Source organism: Pogoniulus pusillus, chromosome 14 (assembly GCF_015220805.1).
Source record: "Pogoniulus pusillus isolate bPogPus1 chromosome 14, bPogPus1.pri, whole genome shotgun sequence".
Lineage (NCBI taxonomy): Eukaryota > Metazoa > Chordata > Aves > Piciformes > Lybiidae > Pogoniulus > Pogoniulus pusillus.
The window spans coordinates 25,590,050-25,607,435 of NC_087277.1; the positions used below are offsets into that span (position 1 = coordinate 25,590,050).

General features: G+C 42.1%; 1 long non-coding RNA gene across 1 annotated transcript; it reads right to left on the reverse strand.

The window, feature by feature from the left end:
- Nucleotides 1–1,960: 1,960 nt before the first annotated feature.
- Nucleotides 1,961–17,375, reverse strand: LOC135181438 (uncharacterized). Its single transcript, XR_010304879.1, has 3 exons — nucleotides 16,676–17,375; nucleotides 5,919–6,032; nucleotides 1,961–2,067 (listed from the first exon to the last, which is right to left on the reverse strand). It is a non-coding gene; the product is annotated as an uncharacterized LOC135181438 (long non-coding RNA).
- Nucleotides 17,376–17,386: the final 11 nt, after the last annotated feature.

Here is a 17,386-nt window from a genome sequence, read left to right on the forward strand (position 1 = left end):
TGTGGTGTTTGAAGCTTATCTCTGCTCTCAATCATGACTTGATATTGTGCTGATGTTTTGGGGTTTTTGGTTTGGTTTTCCTATTGCAGAATTTTAGTTAATTGCATTTGTCAGTTGAATTAATGATCCTGTAAGGGAAGGTAAAGATTTAATGACCAGAATTTGAAGCATCTGATTTTTTTTTTAATAGAAAACTGCCAATATTTCATAACAAAGAAAGAAAAACTCCATTTTTAAAAGACAAAAAAAAAAAGATGAAGGAGTTACTTCTGTAGCAATGAACAGTGCCAAATGGCTACACAGACATTGGATATCAGCTCAAAGTTCTTGAGCTCTTACCTTGGCATTAAAATTTATTACACACATTCCCCCCCCCCCCCTTTCATTTTACAGTGTTTACTTCTACATCATAGAATCAGTCAGGGTTGGAAGGGACCACAAGCATCATCTAGTTCCAGCCCCTCTGCCATGGGCAGGGACACCCTCACTGAGAGATGCAGGTCCAATTTAAAGTAGGGTCATCTACAGCAAAAGGGTCCTGTGCAAAGCTGGTTATGGGAAAATCTGGTCTCAACAACTGTCTTCCTGCTTCTAGATTTCCATGTTTCATCTGTATCACTCTCCTGAAGTACATTATCAAGCATATTGGTCTCATTACCTAGAAAAGAGCCTGGAAGTGAACCAGGATTTGGAAATGAAGCAGGAAGCTAATTATCTGAGCATATATATATAGAATCGTAGAATCAGTCAGGGTTGGAAGGGACCACAGGGATCATCTAGTTCTAGCCCCCATGCCATGGGCAGGGACACCCTACCCTAGATTAGGCTGGCCACAGCCTCACCCAGCCTGGCCTTAACCACCTCCAGAGGGATCACCTCTGAGCTCTCTTTCTTTACAAGAAGTGAAGAGCTTTCTTTACAAGCAGTTCCCATACTTCAGTAATGGCAGTGCTGGTGAAGTCATCAGGGCAGAAGGACACAAGACAAGCTCCTTTTAACTGTCACAAATCTTAGAACTCTTAAAATCAGCCTTTGAGCACATGTGACTTGCCCCAGGTCTTCCATACCCTGAAACCTTTCTGTGGGGTTCAATTCAATCATTTGGATTCACAAAAGGCACCGACTTCACCTCAGCCCATCCTCCCATGGCTGTTTCAAAATGGAATCTAGGCTTTCCCCTATACCTGCACAAGGGGGAGATGTCAAGTGTTCCACTGACAACTGCCAAAGCATCTTTGCTTTCTCTTCAATACCTGAAGGGGGCCACAGGAGAGCTGGGGAGTGATTTTTTACAAGGGCTTGTAGTGACAGGGTGAGGGACAATGGCTTGGAGTTGGAAGAGGGGAGATTTAGACTGGAGATTAGGAAGAAATTCTTTAGAGTGGGGGTGGTGAGACACTGGAATAGGTTGCCCATGGAGGTCGTGGATGCCCCCTCCCTTGATGTGTCCAAGGCCAGGTTGGATGGGGACTTGAGCAAACTGGTCTAGCGAAAGATGTCCCTGCCCATGGCAAAGGGATGGAACTACATGATCCTTAAGGCTGCTTCCAACTCAACTCATTCTATGATTCTGTGATTCTATGATGTTCTCCAGCTCTGTGAAAGAAAGCTGCTGAACCAGAGCTCTCATTGCAAAGAACCTATCACAGCACTGTCTGGAAAAAAAAGGCAGCACCACTTCCTATGTAGAATATAATAAAGCCACAGATTTCTTTAATTCCCTCAGTGATAACAAACTGCCTCTATAAAGGTTAGTCAGAAGCAAAAGCAAGCAGCTACACGAATGTCTTATGAGATCTTTTTTACCTTTTTACAAAACCAGTTGGGTTTTTTCCTTTGCTGTCAGCTCTGAGTTCTGCTGAAATTGACCACACCCTTGCACTGCTTTTGTCTCAAACCCTTTGGGGTCCAGCAGTCAGAAGTCTGAGGAGGTGCTCAGAAATTCTAGCATACCTACCCTGTTACTCTGTGCTATGTTGCTGGAGACTGAGCTTCTCCCTTCCCTGAGCAAGGAAGACAGTGAATGCTTCTTCCAGGTCGGTGCTGCAACAGCAAGCACTTCAGATGCTAGAACAACAAGAGAGAAGCCTCAAAAGCACTTTAGACCAACCAACAAGTGGTTTCTAACAGGAGGCTTTGACTCCCAGAGTGGACTTAGGTTATTTTTTACTTATGTGTCATTTTCTGTCACATAAATGAGTACAAACCACACTCCTAATACATTTAAGGTAGAAAAGCAAACCCTTTTTTTTGCTACATTGCCCTCTACTTGAAATAGCTGGGTTGATGCCACAGACTCCACTCAAACCTGGCCCAGGGAAAAAAAAACAAGTTTGAAGAGTCCAAAATAGGGCTACTGGTGGGCAGCTCAAACAATGAGCACAGCACAGTCCTTTGGCTTAAAAAAACAAAGCAAAGCAACAACCCCCCAAAAAGTTTTCCATCTTTCTATAAGTTTTCTGACTTCCATAGCAAGAGACTATTGTGGAGTCTCTTCAGTCTTTGGAAAACTCTGGGTCTATAATGTTTGTTTTTTCCAAACAAAACCTGGTCATTAATTCTTAAAATGAAAATTAATTCTTTCCTGGTCCTTATGTAACTTGTGTTCAGTTTTATCTATTTCTATGGCATTCTGCTTAACAGGTTTTCAATCATGTTGTGTCTCACTGTTTCAAAACCTAGCTCATGAGTATTTTATAGCCATTAATCCTCTCTTCTCTATATATACACATTTTTTTCCCCAAAAATATATATATCTATTTTAGTTTCTAGGCATTTTCAGTGACTAAAACTAAATGCCAGTCCATTTTATACACCTAAATTGTTGGTCTGTATTTTCTGTGTGCAGTTTTTATGCAATCACGTGGGCCTGTTCAATCTGTCTTTGCATCCTAGTGAACTAATGAAGAGCAAATTAAGTTCAGCTGGGACCTGATCCCATGCTCTGGATCCCATTCAAGACAATGATGTTCTGGCCAGACTGAGGTCTGTGTGGTGTTTCCTTCTGTGTGCTGTTTCTCCCAGGTGACTCTTGATGTTATGGAAAAGCCCCTTCAGATCTGTGCCACTCAGTGGAAAGGGAAGAGTTCAGCCACAGGGAATGTATTACAGAAGGAGATCTATTTCCTTAAGCTCTCCTGAGCTAAACTTTCTGCAAACCTGCTTCTGCCCTATGAAAGTCACTAAAAAAATTCAGTAGTGGTAAAATCAAAGCCTTGATCCTTCTGTAGATGAAATCTCCCCTGAAAGCAATGGTAATGCAATGGAAAAAGGGACTGACCAAAATGCAAATGAGGATGGCAGAGAGTCCTTCTCTCTTGGTGAAAGGCAGCAGGAGCTTTAACTGTATCAATCAGAGAAGACCAGGCCTTTATTGACTGCCACATTTCAAATGTTTTCAGAGAAGAACATTTCTTTTGAAATTACACAAGCAAAAGAAATGTAATTCTCTTTACTACCAGATGTTGTTTGGGTTTTTTTTAAAGGATCAACCTTTAGACATGCTTTTGGTATCATTTCATTGAATACTTTTGACTACACTGAAGATAATAATTTCTAGAAGCACAGGTTTAGACATTTGGGTTTTCCAGTCTTGACTGTATATATGGTATCCATTCCTGAACACCCAGCTCAGGTATCATTCCTGATGAAAACCTTGACTTGAGCAGTTGCAAGACTGGCCCTAGCTTTCATTCCAGTAGAGCAGGTGTTAAGAAGTGCCCTCCAGGGTCGCTTCATCACGAATCGCTATGCAGCAAATGATGAAAAATCACCTGAGTTTATTCTTCTCTTTTTCTAAAGTTTTGAAGCCATTTCAGAGTTACTACCCACAGCAATGGGAGGGTTGTTTTTTTTTTTGTGTTCTGGAATCAACCTCCCAACACTTGTTTAAGATGAAATGACAAAAATTTAAGAGGAAGTGACTCCCCTGTGCACCTGAAAAGGGGCTGAGACTTTGTGTCACTGGAAAAATGAAGATTTTGCAGGGAAATAGCTTTGCAACCTATCTATTTTTGTATCTTTTGTACTAACTGCAGAATCCTGAATCGAAGTTTTAGTTCTTTTCCATGACAAAACCAAATGCACACACGTCACTAGACAGTCACACAAAACCTAGCCCAGGGTGTGTGTGTGGGGGGAACATAACCTATCGCACAAGCTGCAGAGGAAGATGATAGAGGAGAGCCTTTTACAGGGGATGCAGACAATGCAAAGAATGTAACACAGTGTGGGTATGGGAAGCTATTGCACTACAGAATTTATAGGAAAAAACACTTTTTAAACAAATAAAAACACTAAAGGCCTTTTAATGCTTCACTGTATAGAACACAGGAGCCTCTGCTAATACAGCAACCTGTGCACTCACTTCACAATTGGTCTCAAAAGTCCAAATGTTAGCAATGTCAGAGAGGCAATGTCTGATCTAACAGTAGAGCAACTGACTTGAAGAGCTTTTTAGCACAGTATCAGGCAATTAATGTACAGAAAAATATATTTTTATAGACATATATAAATCAAAATGAGAGTTGGCTTCTTGAGTCTTTTCCGAACAGGTAACACTAGGCAAGGCGGTTTTATTCCTTGAATAACAACCAGCTCTTTTAAAAGCAGGTTTCTGCCCCAGCCTGGAGACTGAGTTTGTTTCCTCAGATCTGCCTGACATAACTTTGACCTTCATTTATTTAATCAAGTCTTTCCACCTAATCTCTAACCTGCATACAAAGCCAATTGTCTTTTTCAAGCCCTACTGCAAATACAGTCATCCTGTTTAAAATGTCCCAGGCCAACCTGGCTTGGGTTTGGGGTTTTTTTAATCATTTGGATAGGAAATAGAGTGTAACATGTTGATCATGGAAATGATATTTTTAAAGTACAAGAATGTAAGAACTATGTGTTTGGTTTTTTTTTCAAAGTAGCCAGCACAGACCAAGCAAGAAATGCAAATACAGGAAAAAGGGGGGAAGAGAAAAGCAGAAAACTGTAAGTAAACAAGGCATGTTTTAATGTGCTGTATGAACAAGAGATAGAACAGAACATACATAAAATAGGCCTTGTTCACTCTTCATGAGGCAGAAGTGTCAGTACCAAAAGATTTCTTAGTCTGTCTTAATTCTAGAGCCAACAGGTCTCTGCTCAGGTTTGCAGTGATGTCAATACCCACTTAACCTGCCACATGAACATTTGACCTGTAATGGTTTTTCAAAAGACTTTCCTGAAAAAGAAGATACTTCAGTGCTCTTAACTTTATTCTCTTTGGATCTCTTCCCATTGCTCTCCAAACACCAACCTCCTCTTCCTCTTGGGGGCAGTGAGAAGGTAACCCACTAAACAAGACGCTGAATGGGTCTTGTTTATCAGGAAAGCATCTTGGTAGTGCTGTGCAAATAGCCAGATGGACTCTCCTGCATTAGAACCAAGAGCCATTTCTCTCTGATATCATTATAGCTATAACATCTCATAATTCACCTTCTCTAGTTTTAAAATGCTCTGCCTCCTCCAGTGTCTCAACCTGCAGGATGTTTCAGTATGTTTGGTACTGTTGCTTTTGTAAAAGCTGGTGACTGCAAAATGCTACAAAGAGAACCACCAGTCTAAGTGTGAATATTTGTCTCCTCTCCAATATGTTTTTATGACTTAGTGGTACCCAGTTTAAACTCAGGCTGAGTTCTAAAGCAGATCAGGTGTTCTGGAAGCCAAGTCCTTCACTGCTACTCTGCTAGGTTTCCTTAATAAAGAAAGGTTAGGCAACTGACAGGCAGAGACAAAATTGTTTGCATGATGGGATAGTTTCTTGCTCAGCAATCACACACCTGTGACATCTGCAGGAGGATTACTATGCTTGTCTTTGTATTTGTCCTGATGCAGGTTTAAACACTATTTTTTGGAAATTGTGTGTTAGGATGCTTAGGAAGTGTTACCTTTCAGTGCACTGGAGATTTCATTCCAAAGAGCAGTGATACCTTGCAGTCCTGTACTGTCATTGATTGCTATTTGTCTTTCATGACACCCAGCACAGATCCAGATGGATTCAACTGTAGAAAAAGCAAGCAGCACACAAATATTTATTGCTCTTTTTAATTAAAAGGAGCTAGAGGACATGCTATTAGCTAACATTTAATTCAAAAAGCTAAGATTATCATAATTATACCTGTGACCCAAACAGAACTGTGACATAGTATTGCCTTAGATATTGATTGTAGCCCTGTAGTTAATGTATCCATTGCATCTAAAAGCAGTCTGGGTAATTAATTTCATTAGATTATTTTTTCCCCAAGTATTTGAACATATACTTAACATCAGCAGGAGTAATGTGCATTCCTGAATTTGGAAGTTTGTGGCTATGTTTACATTGCATCTTAGTGGAAGTCAGGAGAGATATCTCAACATGAATCTCTCAGCTGCCCCTGTGGGCCACACAAACTGCATTACTTTTAGAAGAAGCTGAACCAAAAAATTTGTTCCATGAGGGCACCTCCCTGTGCTGCAATCAGTACAATGCACTCAGGCCTTGGTGCCAGACTAGAGCTGGTCCAAAATAGAACCCCTGATACACATAGTGTGAAGTGTCAGCACAGACTGTTTCCCTCAACAGGTTCGCTTCTACAGTGTTGTACTGCTTGTTAACATAGGCATAGATTGTCTTCCACCATAGTTACTACCTCCAGTCCATGTACTCTTGGCTAAACCCTTTACTCAAGCCATTTTTACTATTTCCATCACTGATGTTGCATATATATTGCAAAAAGAGCAATATATAGCCAAAGATGAAATCATCCCCAGCATGTTCTCCAGCTTAACCCAAGTAAATAAATTCTTGGTAACCCCTGGAGAGTTGTGTTTGCAGCCTGCTACACATCCTTAAATACTGCATACTTACTCTAAAGATGGTGTTAACATTTGATTAAGACAGTGCAGACAGCCCTACACTGACTCTCACTCCAAAACCATTACCTTAGTGAAATGATTAAACTGTCAGCAAGAAGCCCTGTTTCACCTAATGGTGACTTAGTGCACAGTGGGTTGAGGAAGAACAAGTGGCTGTGCAACTGGCTAGGGCAAGAACCCCAGGCTGAGTCTTTTGTACCCATCTACTTGTGTCCCACCATGTGGATCATCAGCTGAAAGTTAATTTACATGGGTTTTGATTGTGTGCTTAGTTTCTCTGCTGTCTAGGCCATACTTTGTAAAAGGTAATGCAAGAAACAAAAAGCCTATTCTTTACCTTCCTTTTTTAATGTGAAGGACACATGTCTTAATACTGACAGTTTTGCTCTCAGTTCTGCTTGGATAGTATCTCTCCATGGAGGTTCAGAATATGAACCATTTATGCCTGTTGTTGAAGTCCTCAAGCAGAAAGCCATTGGGAATTCTGCCTGTCTAAAACTGAAGGATGGAGCAATATATTATAGCTTTAGGCACAAGGAACACTTTCTAGTACATATTACAAAATGAAAAAAAAAGAGAAAGAAAAGCACTCTTGGGGACAATCATGGGTACTGCTGCTGGGATAAATCCAGAGTTCTGGATTTATACCTCTAAATTTTCAAGGAGTTATGCAGAGTTTTACCTATGTAACTCTTTCACAAGTCAAAGGAGCCATGCTGATAAGCTGAAACACAGAGGGGTTAGTGTACAAAGAGCCTAACAGTTCAACACATACTAAGATCACTGTAAATATCAACTAAAAATGTGTATCAATTCATGTTTATAAATGATGACTGTGTTAGTTTCATAGATACTGTAGCATGTCTATGAGCTTTATTGAGTTTCATGAACTTTACTTTGTATTCCTCTGTGAATGCTCTGAATGCTGCAAACAAAACAAGCACAATAGGATTTTTTCGAGTTCTCCTGGCACAATAGCAATGTCTTCACTGTGGTTCCATTGACAGAGTTCGCAACACCTCCTCCTACAACGCTCTGTTAACCACGGACCTTTCTTGAGAGAGCTGTGGCTCGGAGACAAAAGCATATGTGATAAGTCTTGTCTGATCTCATTCATCTGCCTTTACAAAATGCCCCAGACATCTGGTGGGAGAATATGCTGCTTTTGCTTCCTGCATTGTTTGTGTTTGGGGTGGGGCAAGGGAATCATAGGGCATTTTGCAATGGTAATTGCATCAAACATACTTTTTTTGTTTGTTTTTTTTTTGTTTGGGTTTGGGGGTTTTTTTCCATTATTATTGTGTTTGTTAGAAACATTTTGATTTGATTTCTTTTTGTAGATAAAGACTGGTTGACAGTAGCTTTATATTTTCAGCTAACCATCAGGTTCCATTAGACTAATAACTTCTCACATTTAGTGGTATTCGTATCAAGTGTCTCCATATCAGCTGCATTTTAACTTCATTTAAACAAAAAAGAAATGTGATTCTTATTTTTTGTCATACTAGATTTTGCTGCTCAACTATTTCTGCACCAACCTACATACTAATATGCATGTTGTAGTCTGTACAATTGTTCAACATCAAAATACCTGTTTAATTTATGTCAAACGTCTGTAAAATGAATGCATTGTTTTCCATTTCAGTCTGATAGAATAAGGAGGATAGTAAATAAATGTGTAAATCAATCATCTGTGTCTCATTTCAGTTCTCTGCATGAAACCACTTTACATTGAACATTGCACATCTACCAGAACAATAATCCATAGCGTCTTTAGATTTCATTCCTTGGCAGTGTCACACAGGGGATCTCTGGCAGACAAATGTGTGCAGAAATAAACCCTTTTGGCCATGCAAATAAAATCAACATCCATTCTTTTTCAAAACAACTAAATACAATACTTCTAAGCCTATTTTTCCTCCCTTCTGTTCAGCATTACCTCTAATTACTACTCACACTGTCATATACACAAGAGCTCAAATGACTTTGCAAGGGTGAGTAAATATTGTTGCCTGCAGGGTGGAAAGCAGAAGCATGGAACAATGTAGCAAGCCTCCATACCTAACACGCCAGAGGTGATGGATATACTAATCTCTTATTCAACTTACTGGGAAGCAACAATCTAGCTTGGACCCCAGCACTTTTTTTCCCTTTTGTGGACCCATGTTTTTTATAGCCTCAAAACTAAAATTAAATATAAGGTGTACCAGGAATTACTTTTTTTCCCTTTCAGGGTGAATCATGGAAATAACTTTCCAGACTAAGTTTTGTTGTGTTAGAACATTTCTAGTGTTTCTTCCAAAGAGTTCAATGAAGTCAAAGTCCTGTAACTATAAAACACATCTTTCATGCTGAAAGGCAAATCAAACATGAAGAGTACCAAAAGGAGTATTTTTAAATGATGATTGCAAATAAGCATAATATGGTTTGTTATTTTTTCAGTCTTCATCATCATATTTTGTACAAATTATCACCCTACCCACATTGGAAATCAGCACAGCAACAATTTGTGGCTAATCTCTAATAAGCTATCATTTAGGTATTCCTTTAGTTGTCTAAACTACTAAATTACTGGTTTTCTACACAAAATAAAGCTATTTTTGTGATTTGCTCTCATGTTACAGTTTGCAGATGGCAGACAAGTTGCAGTTTTTCTTCGTAATGTCTACCCACATCAATCTGTTTCCACTAGATGGCAAGAGATGAGCTATTGAGTCTGAATTATCCTATCCATGCTATTAAAGTTACAAAAGCTCCTTAAGGTATAATTTAGCACATTCATTAAGAAAAAGGGTTCAAAGTGAACTTTATCCCAATTAGAATGTGGATAATACACAGTGAATGGAGTCATTACGAAAGCCTCAGCTCCAGGTAGTGAAGTGGAGATCATACTCTTCTCCCTAGTATCAGGTGATAGGAGAGGAAATGGTCTGAAATTGTGCCAGGGAAGGTTTAGGTTGGAGATTAGGAAAAATTTCTTTATGGAAAGAGTGGTCAGGCATTGGAACAGGCTGCCCAGGGAGGTGGTGGAGTCACGATCCCTGGAGGTATTCAAGAAACGTGTGGACATGGCACTTTGGGACATAGTTTAATGGCCACAGAATCATAGAATCAAGCAGGTTGGAAGAGACCTCCAAGATCATCCAGTCCAACCTAGCACCCAGCCCCATCCAGTCATCTAGACCACGGAACTAAGTGCCTCATACAGGCTTTTCTTCAACACCTCCAGAGATGGCGACTCCATCACCTCCCTGGGCAGCCCATTCCAATGCCAGTCACTCCTCCTAACATCCAGCCTAGACCTCCTGTGGCACCACTTGAGACTATTGCTGGTTGCCTGGCAGAAGAGACCAACCCCCACCTGGCTACAACCTCCCTTCAGGTAGTTGTAAACAGCAATGAGGTTACCCCGAGCCTCCTCTTCTCCAGGCTAAACTACCCCCGGTTGGACTCGATGATCTTAGGGGTCTTTTCCAATTAAAACAATTCTATGATTCTACCTTATTAAAGACTAAGACATCCAACCACAAAATAGAATTCATCAGTTCAGCCACTTAAAGAATTTCTTGTATTTCCCACCTTGTCAGTCTCTATGTTGTTGGTATCATGATTACTTTACAATATACAAAGAATAAGGCAGAATTGTAGCATTCTCAGAATGGAACTGCATCTCCAGTTCTCCAATCCCTCCACGGCATGGAGGGTGCTAGAAACAGCTTCTATTTATGACTCACCTCCAGTGGCGAGCCTGAAGAGCACTTGAGCAAGTGACTTCAGATAGACACACATACAAATGGCCACACACATACAAATTGCCACACACATACAGAGCATGTGTGGAATCTGGCACCATCTTAGCAGAGGAGTCTGCAAACCAAACCCCTGCAGCAGATGAGTGGACAGTGAAGTAGGATGAGAATTGGCTGAAGGACAGAGCATAGAGGGTTGTGATCAGTGGTGCAGGATGCTCTGCTGGGAAACCTGTGGCTAGTGGTGTTTCCTAGGGGATAGGACTGGAGCCAATCTTGTTCAACATCATCATCAACAACCTGGGTGAAGGAACAAAGTGCACTCTCTGCCAGTTTGATGATAACACAAAACTGTGGTGAATAGAGTGTCTGACATCATTCTGGTGTGCTACCACTCAGCAAGACCTGGACAAGCTGGACAGCTGGGCATGGAGTACAACAATGGCAAATGTAGGGTCCTCCCCTGGGGAGGAATAACCCCTGGCACCCTGCCTGCAGGGTGAAAAGCAGAAGCATGGAACAAAGTAGCAAGCCTCCATACCTCAGCCTAACATGCAAGAGGTGATGGATAAACTAATCTCTTACTCAACTTACTAGGAAGCAACAATCTAGCTTGGACCCCAGCACTTCTTTTTCCCTTTTGTTGACCCATGTTTTTTATAGCCTCAAAACTAAAATTAAAGTGTACCAGGGGGCTGACCTGCTGGGAAGCAGCTCTGTGGGAGCCAAAGATATCCTGGGGTGCACTAAGAGCATGGCCAGCAGGTCAAAAGAGGTTCTCCACTTCTGCTGTGTCCTGGTAAGGTCACAGCTGCAATATTGTGTCCATTTCTGGGCTCCCCAGTTCAAGAATGGAACTACTGGAGAGAGCCCAGTGGAGTGCCCAAGGATGATATGGTGACTGGAGTATTTCTGTGAGGAGGAAAGGTTGAGAGACTTGGCGCTGTTTAGCCTGGAGAAGACTGAGAGGAGATTTTCTCAATGCATACAAATATCTAAAGGGTAGAGGTCATAAGAATGGTGCTGGGCTCTTTTTAGTGGTAATCAGTGACAGGACAAGGGGTACAAACTGGATCCCAGGAGGTTTCACTTGAACATGAAGGAAAAAAATCTTTATTGTGAGTGTGGGAGCCCTGGAAAAATCTGCCCAGAGAAGTTGTGGAGTCTCCTTCTCCGGAGGTTTTCCAAACCAGCCTGGGCATGTTCCTTTGCTACCTGATCTAAGTGAACCTGTTTTAGCAGGGGAACTGGACTGATGTTTCTCCAGAGGTCTCTTCCAACCCCTACCACCATTCTGAGCCCTCATTCTCACAGGGGAAAACATACAAAGGGGAAAATAAACCCCACAGATGTAAAGAGGCACCTCTGCATAAGTCTGCAGCTGCCTATGTCTGCATGCTCTCTGAGAGAAGTTTTATTTCAGTATCTCCCCACAGTTAACCCTGCAAGTGATTTTGAGCTAATCATCATGTCTTGTTCTCCTTGGAATTTCTAATCATGACTTGTGCAAAATTAAATCACAGGGACTGTCATCAACATACCCAGGGCTCTGAATGAACAGAATTGTAATTCCAGGAGTGAATTAACGTTGCAAATTAATTTGACATTCATTGTAATGTGTCTGATCAGGGCAAGCTACTTTGTTATCATGCATCTGTTCAAAGGCAATGCCTGTCACAATAGCTGTTTAATAGAGAGTGGTGGAAAGCTAATGAAGTCTACCACACATTTTAAACAACTGTAAATGATTCCCTTCTCATTTGGAAGGTTTGATTGATAACAGCAGCAGATTTAGCTTCAGTCATTCAACAGAACCTCAAATGTTCTGGTTTGCTAGCATTAACTATAACTCACCTTCTCTGTCACTTAGAACCATAGAATCATTAAGGTTAGAAAACATCTCTAAGATCAACTTTCTACCAAACACCTCCATGACCACTAGACCACATCCCAAAGTGCCACATGAACTCATTTTTTTAACACCTCCAAGGATGGTGACTCCACCACCTGCCTGGGCAGCCTGTATCAATGCCTGACCATTCTTCCACTAAATAAATTCTTCCTGATATCTAAATTAACCAACCTGATACACTGCCTGGTGCAGTTTGAGGCCATTAATTCTTGTCCTGTCATTAGTTACTTGGGAGAAGAGGCCAACACCAGCCTCACTCCAGCCCCCTCTTGGGTAGCTGTAGAGAGCCACTGGTACAGATACACACCTAAGTAATCTTTTTAGTATTTTCACAATATTAAAGTTGTTGCAAGTCCATTCTCCTGCTTTAAAGATATCCAGTGTTCAGCTGATAGTAGTGTCAAAGAATCCTATCTCCAAGATGTTATTTCCACATTGGGAATGGTTTCAAAACTGTTAAGTTCCTAGTGCCTAGCACACTATGCAAAATAAATATACATCAGTAAGTTATGACTTCTAAAGAAGCTGAACCTGTGTATCTTGAGGATAATTCCACAGCAAACAGTGCCAGATGCTACTCAGTGCTCAGTATATCAGAGAGCTCAGTATCTGGCCAGTAACTTACAGACTTACTCTGCAGATTTTTATCAGGCAATCTTCATTCACATAAAATCTAATCCAGAAAGATCATTTAAATTCATTAAAGCCGGTAAGCACCATGGACTTGTTTAATTGATTTAAATGCCTTGATGCTTGTCAATAATTCCATATAAATTCTTCAATAAAATGAAAATGTGAGAAGTGTTTGCCTCTGGTATCGAGCTGGACAATGGTTGCACTGTACAACACAGCAAGTAGCCATTCTTGTGGAGAGAGCTCTCATGTCCTGTGGTAAAACATTGTTTTGACACTCAGTGATGTAAACATGTCATAGAATCATAGAATCAACCAGGTTGGAAGAGACCTCCAAGATCAGCCAGTCCAACCTATCTCTTAGCCCTATCCAGTCAACTAGACCATGGCACTAAGTGCCTCATCCAGGCTTTTCTTGAACACCTCCAGGGATGGTGACTCCACCCTGTCACTCTGATGACAAGGTAGTCAGCCACACTATGTTTGAAGTATGTGAAAGGGTCTCCAGGAGAGCTAAAGAGAGACTTTAAACAAAGGTGTGGAGTGACAGGATGAGGAGCAACGGCTTAAAACTGGAAGAAGCTCCATTTAGATGTGATATGAGGAAGAAATTCTTCACCATGAGGGCAGTGAAGCACTGGAACAGGCTGCCCAGAGAAGCTGTGGAGGCTCCATGCCTTAAGTGGTCAGAGCCAGGCTGGATGGAGCCTCAAGCAACTTGGTTCAGTAGGTGTCTGCAACTTGGTCTAGTAGGTGTCTGATGATCTTTAATGCCCCTTCCAATCCCAACCATTCTGTGGCTGTCTTTAACTCTATTTGAGTCTCTAATGTGGGTCTTCATCTGAGGCAGAATAAAATACCCATCAATTCCTCTGTATGGATTAATCTCAGCCAAGGGGAGGAGACCTTGCCAAGTCCATTGTATTGAACACTACAATATATGTCTCTAAACCCCCATTACACTAAGGGAGAACAATGCAACCTTTATTCTTTCATACGCAGAGCAGCTCAAGGAGCCATTAAGGTGTCGAGTATTTAAAGCATATAATGAGACCTACAGTTTAAGCTTCAGAAATCTTCCAAATACCTTGCAAGTACTAATAGCACTCTCAATAGCAGAAATAAAGCCTTTCACTTATTTTGAATTTTCCCTTTCATTCTATTCTGTAAAATGCATTTACTTACAAAGAAAACAGGAGACATCTGTAATACTGAATCACAGAATTGTCAGGGCTGGAAGGGACCTCAAAGATCATCCAGTTCCAACCCCCTTGCCATGAGCAGTGACACCAGGTTGCTCAGAGCCCCATCCAGCCTGGCCTGAAGAGCCTCCAGGGATGAGGCCTCCACCACCTTCCTGGGCAACAGGTTCCAGTGTTTCACCACCATCATGGTGAAGAACTTTTTCCTAACATCCAATCTGAATCTGCCCACTTCTAGTTTTGCTCCATTTCCCCTAGTCCTATCACTGCCTGACATCCTGAAAAGTCCCTTAGCAGCTTTCTTTTAGCCCCCTTCAGATACTGGAAGGCCACAATAAGGTCACCTCAGAGCTTTCTCCTCTCCAGACTGAACAGCCCCAGCTCTCTCAGTCTCACCATAGGAGAGGTGCTCCAGCCCTCTGATCCTCCTCGTGGCCCTTCTCTGGACACACTCCATTCAGCATGTCCGTATTTTCCTTGTAATAGGGGCTCCAGAACTGGACACAGTACTCCAGGTGGGGTCTCACCAGAGTGGAGAAGAGGGGGAGAATCCCCTCCCTCGACCTGCTGGCCAAACTACTCTTGATACAGCCCAGGACACAGTTGGCTTTCAAGTAATCCAAATTAGTAAAGGCTAAATGGTAACATATATATTGAATGGTAACACCCTGCTCCTGCTCAGGTCCTAGGAAATTCCACTCACTTTCTCTTAAGCCTTCTCTAGTTAATTAATCAGAAGGTTCTTCTTTTCCAACTGACCAGTTTCAAAAGGAATGTGTCCCCTTACAAGAAACAGTATCCATCCACAAAGGGGCCATGTACTACTACAGTGACCTCCAGACCTTCCACATGAACTGCCGTGCCATTGGGACCTCACTATGGGAATTCCCCAGCACTGTTTTGACTATAGATGAGGAATTCACTGGTTCAGCCTTGCCACTTTTGTCTGCAAAGATCATTTGAAACCACAGCAGATGCATGCCCTGGTGACCAGGGAAGGACAGAATTAGGTTGCATAGCTATAGCTGCTTTTTACTGCAGAACAATCTCCCCCAATGACTTCTCCTTTCAGAAGTGTACTGCATCTAATGACCTCTGCATGATCAGTTCAAGAACAACACTCATACCTACCTGTATAAAATTATGCTTGGAGAATCTTGGTATACTCACAAATCAAATCCCCCACTGAATGGAACGTTACTGTCAGTAATTTCTAGACAGGTGGGATTTTCCAAGATCTATTATTTTTGACTACTCCATCAGAACTCTGATCTTTCATTTCTGCTAGTGATACTCTTGTAACAGAACAATTCAAAGCTCCTCTAATTTTACCATCATTCTACATTGCATAACTACTACCACTGAACTGATTTAAGAAGGTATTAGTGAAGCAGAGCAGCATTTTGGTTGATTAAATGTGTAGCAGGAGTGTAAAACCATCTCTTTCACCTTTGCTCCCAAGTACCTGCAAATAATACTACATAACAGCTATTATAACTGAGTGGCTATTTTAGGCTAGTGAGGATTTTAATAGCTGTATCACTCTAGTTTGATCAGTCTCACAGCTCAGCCCTGCTGGTTAGATAAAGAATCTATGCTGCAACACTCAGGAGAAATTACAGTCTGTGAGCCAAGAAGCAGGTTTGTCATACAAGAAGACTGCAGTACAACAAAGCTCGGTAGCTTTGGAAGTGTGCCTTTGGGGCAGAAAAAGAGATAAACTGGGCAAGCACCAAAAAAACTTGCATGCATGAAAGGGATCTTGAGAGTTTTCAGCACACAGCTCCCTTTTTCCACCTCACTGGCTTCTCTGGTAAGTATTTTTAATAGGGCTCTTGATTCTGGTTGAGGCTAAAATGAAAATATGTAAAGCTAATCTAAGAGTCAGGCTTCAGATCAAGGAAACTGCTACATTTTGTATTGTTTGTGGTGGAAGAAGAACAACCATGGTGAGTATTTTGGGAAGCCTCTAAAACTGCTTTAGTGCTAGAACGTATTCCAAAGCACTTCATTTGAGAGCAACAGTGCACAATACTGATGAGTGAGGCAAATCATAGTAAGAAATACCACTGGTTCTCAGTGTATTTTTCAATTGATTTAAGAAGGGTAAAAACCCCACCAAAACCCCCAAAACTTAACCTAGTACTGTTGCCAGTTCATGAACTCTGACCAACCTGTCAAAGGTTGACAGTTCAAAACCCTCTTCATTCTGGCAAGGAATTCTGTCAAGCCAACATAAAATAAAGGCAAAGGCACACAGAACTAATGTATGTGAGATATAGACATATACAGACCTATCCACCAGCCAGCCATAGACACTCAAGAGAGCTCACACACTGGCAGTACCAACGGCCTCCTCTTGCTCTTCTCTCTGGCACAGCAGGGATGAAGTCCGCTGAGCTCAGGACGTGCCCAGGACGTGCCCAGGACGTTCACTCTGCTCTGTGGTGTCATACAGTTCACCACGGGAGTAAAGCTAAGCTCTCGTTCACATTCCTTTCATCCTTCTACCAGATCCATCAAAAGGCTATTTCCACTCCCACAGGAAAACTGTTCTGCCCTGCTGCATTCGCCTTAAATTCAACTCCTCACAGGCTACCTTCTTTCTCCTTAGGTTTAGCATTTTAGCAGTCACAAGGGATTGCCTTGTCAGCCAGATGCACTCCACACTCCAGCTAAATCACAGTGCACGCCGGGCTTCACTGCAAAGTCGAGGCTTCCACTGATTAGCTTCCTGTTAGCCGCCCGGGGATGCGTGGAAGCTCCCAGGGCCACTCGCTCCAAGCAGGCCACTCCTTCAACCCCTCCGGCTCTGACACCCAGCCACAATCACCCTGCTCCACCAAAGTTTCTCAGGACACTGCAGTGGCAGAGCAAAGCTCTCGAGTGAGCGGCCGGGGGCGCGGCGCAGGCTCCCATAGCGCCCCGGTGCCGCGGGCCGCCCGCACGGCCCCGGCCAGGCCCACACCGCCGAGCCCGCGCTGCACGGGCCGGGCGGCGCGCGC